This window comes from Nomascus leucogenys, chromosome 13 (assembly GCF_006542625.1).
Source record: "Nomascus leucogenys isolate Asia chromosome 13, Asia_NLE_v1, whole genome shotgun sequence".
In the NCBI taxonomy this organism is placed as follows: Eukaryota; Metazoa; Chordata; class Mammalia; order Primates; family Hylobatidae; genus Nomascus; species Nomascus leucogenys.
In genome coordinates, this window is record NC_044393.1 from 37,358,029 (window position 1) to 37,362,216 (window position 4,188).

At 39.1% G+C, this 4,188-nt stretch overlaps 1 pseudogene; it reads right to left on the bottom strand.

Annotated features, from left to right (window-relative positions):
* Positions 1–3,171: 3,171 nt before the first annotated feature.
* Positions 3,172–3,965, bottom strand: LOC100587359 (annotated as a pseudogene).
* Positions 3,966–4,188: the final 223 nt, after the last annotated feature.

The following is a 4,188-nucleotide window of genomic DNA, read 5'->3' on the forward strand; positions in this document are numbered from 1 at the left end:
TTGGCCACTGGTGATCAACTCAAACTTCAGGCCCTCTCCTGTCCTCCGAAGTGAAGGATGGGGCTGTGAGTTCCAACCCACTAATCACATGGTTGGGTCCCCTGGCAACCAGTCACCCATCCAGTGGTTATCTAGGGACTCTCCAAAAACCACCTCATTAACAAACTCAAGTGTGGTCAAAAGGGGATTGTTATAAATAACAAAAGACATGTTCACCTTACAACTCTGGAGCTATTCTAAAACTATTTCAGATCTGAGGACAAAAGGTCAAATATTTTAACAAAAGATAATCCTACTGCTCTAGTCACTCAGGAAATTACAAGGGTTATGAGCCAGGAACTGTGGACAGAATCAAAATATATATTCCATAATATTACACCTTGAAACAAATGAAAACATAGAGAATCTCAGCAAAAAATAGAACCAAACAGCAATTATAGAACTTAGAAATACTACAATCAAAATAAAAACTCACTGGATGGGTTCAACGGTAGAGTAGAGATGACAGGAATAGAATCTGTGAACTTGAGGGTAAGTCAGTAGCATATACACAATCTGAACAATGAAGAGAAAATAGACTGAAAAAAAAGAACAGAGCCTCAGATATCTCTAAGACAATCACAAAAGATCCAACGTTCATATCATTGAAGTCCAGAAAATAAGGGAGAAAGAACATGGACAGAAAAAGTATGCAAAGAAATAATGCTGAAAATTTCCCATAGGCCAAGCATGGTGGCTCACGCCTATAATCCCAGCACGATGGGAGGCCAAGGCTGGCTGATCACTTAAGGCCAGGAGTTCAAGACCAGACTGGGCAACATGGCAAAACCTCGTCTCTACAAAAAATACAAAAACTCGCCTGGCATGGTGGTGTGTGCATGTAGTCCCAGCTACTTGGGGGGCTGAGGCAGAAGGATTGCTTGAAACTGGTAGGTCGAGGCTGCAGTGAGCCAAGATCACACCACTGCATTCCAGCCTGGGTGACAAAGTGAGACCCTGTCTCAAAAAAAAAAAAAAGAAAAAGAAAATTTTCAGCCAGGCACGGTGGCTCACATCTGTAATCCCAGCACTTTGGGAGGCTGAGGGAGGCGGATCACCTGAGGTCAGGAGTTTGAGACCAGCCTGGCCAACATAGTGAAACCTGTCTCTACTAAAAATACATAAATTAGCCAGGCATGGTGGCATGTGCCTGCAGTCCCAGCTACTTGGGAGGCTGAGCCAGGAGAATCGCTTGAACCCAGGAGGCAGAAGTTGCAGTGAGCCAAGATGGTACCACTGTACTCGAGCCTGGGCGACAGAGTGAGATTCCCTCTCAAAAAAAAAAAAAGAAAAAAGAAAAAAAAAAAAGAAAGAAAGAAAAAGAAAAAGAAAATTTTCCGAATGTGTCAAAAAACATAAAATTGCAGATCCAAGCAGCTCAGCATACTTCAAATAAAATCCACCCCGCATAACATACACCAAGACATATCATAATTAAATTTCTGAACACTGAAGACAAAGATCACAGCTGGAGAGAAGCAACACATGGCCTGTAAAGGAACCCCAATGTGAAGAACGGGTTCCTCGTCAGAAACCATGGAGTCCAGAAGGAAGTGGCTTATCTTCCAAATGCTGAAAGAAAGACCTCCCAATCATAAATCTTATATAGATGGTGAAACTATTATTCAGCAATGTAAGGGGAAAAAAGACAGTCTCAGGCATAGAGAAACTAAGAGAAGTTGTTGATAGCAGACCTACCTTTAAAGAATTGCTAACAAAATCCCTCAAAACAGAAAGACAATGATAATAAAAGGCTGGGATTTTCAGCCTTTTATTATTCCATTTCAGTAAAAATAGAAGTAAATATTCAACATGCATTCATTAGTTTCTTTGATCGTATTTATGGTTGAAGCAAAAGTTATACATTTTCTGATATGTATGTAGAGGTTATACTTAGGACAATTATATTTTTGTAGGTGTGGAGGATAAAGGAATTAAAAGGAAGTAAGCTTTCTACCCTTCAATGGAAATGGTAAGACATTGACACCAGTAAGCTGTGATAACTTACATATGAATAGAATAGTAGCTAGAACAACCACTACAAAAACTATACAAAGTGGTATACTAAAAATATATATAAATAAATTAAAGTGGAACTCTAAAAAATATTCAAGTAACCCACAAGAAGGCAGAAGGAAGATAACCAGGTAACAAGAAACAGGGAACAAATGGTAAACAAATTAAACTCTAACATGTCAATAATTACTTTAAATGTAAATGGACTAAATAATTAAGAGACAGGATTGCAATGGGTACAAAGTTACAATTAGAAAGGAAGAATAAGTTCTGATGTCCTATTACACAGTAGAGTATCTCAAAATAGCTAGAAAAGAAGATTTTGCATGTGCCTGTAACAAAGAAATAATAAATGAGGTGATAGATATGCTAATTACCCTGATTTGATCATCACACAATATGTTTATGTATCAAAATATCACATTGTACTCCATAAATACATACAATTATTATGTGTAAAAAATTTTTTAATTAAAAATAAGACAAGATTAGCTGAGTAGATTTAAAAACATTACCCAATGATATGCTGTCTATAAAAAACTCAATTCAAACATAATAATATAGCTAAGTAAAAAGTAAAAGCATAGAAAAAGATATATCATGTAAGTATTAAATTTTAAAAAGGAAGAGTGGCTATATGAATATCAACGTAGACTTCAGAGCAAAGAAATTACCAGACACGGAGAGGAATTTTACATGATGATTAAAGATCAAGATCAATCTACCCACAAGAGATAGCAAACCTAAGTGTGTATGCACCAAAAACAGATCTTCCAAATACATGAAGCAAAAACTGATAAAGCCAAAGGAAGAAATTGACAAATCTACTATTATGGTTGGAGACTTCAACGTTCTCCTCTCAGTAATTGATAGAACTACTAGATAGAAAATCCACAAGGAGCCAGGCGTGACAGCTCATGCCTGTAATCCCAGCACTTTGGGAGGCCAAGCCAGGAGAATCACTTGAGGCCTGGAGTTTGAGACCAGCCTGGGAAACTTAATGAGACCCTGTCTTTACAAAATAATAATAATAATTTTATTTTATTTTTGGCTATCAATCATGCCACATTATTTTTAATTACATACAAAGATCTAACATGCCATCCAGGGACCATTTTACCCACTGCTTTGATTGGTCGCAAATCTCTTGTCTCTCTCTTCAGCAATGGTGAGGCAGATACCTTTTCCTCGGGGAAGAGAAATCCATGGTATGTTGCCCTTGCAAACAACAAAAATGTTGGAAAGTCAAGTGGCAAAGCTGTTGCCATTGGCATCTTTCATGTGAACCACGTCAAAAGATCCAGGGTGCCTCTCTCTGTTGGTTATCACACCAATTCTTCCCAGGTTGGCACCTCCAGTCACTATACACAGGTTACCAGTGTCGAACTTGATGAAGTCAGTAATCTTGCCAGTCTCCAAATCAATCTGAATGGTGTCATTCACCTTAATGAGGGGATCAGGGTAGCAGATGGTACGAGCATCATGAGTCACCAGATAAGGGATTCCTTTTGTGCCCACAAATATTTTTTCTCACTTTTCACAACTTGTACTTGGCCTCCTCAGGTGTAATACGATGTACAGCAAAGCAACCCTTGGTGTCACAGATCAGACAGAAATTCTCTCCCATCTTGTCAATGCTGATGACATCCATGAATCCGGCAGGGTAGGTTATATCAGTTCGGACCTTGCCATCGATCTTAATGAACCACTGCATGGAAAATCTTCTTTACTTTGTCTCCTGTCAGGGCATACTTAAGTCTGTTCCTTAGGAAAATGATGAGGGGGAGACACTCTCTCAACTTGCAGGGACTGGTGGATGGACGAGGAGCAAACACACCAGTCAATTTATCTAGCATCCAATGCTTTGGAGCTGCTACCTGCTTTAGATGCTTCTTGGGACCACGAGCCATGGCTACGTTAGGCACAGAAAGAGAAAAAATAATAATTTTAAAAATTAGCCAGGCATAGTGGCACAAGCCTGTAGTCCTAACTACTCAGGAGGCTGAGGCAGGAGGATTACTTGAACCCAGGAGTTTGAGGTTGTAGTGAGCTATGACTGCACCACTGCACTCCAGCCTGGACAACAGAGATAGACCCTGTCTCTAAAAAAATAAAAAAGAAAATAATGAGGAT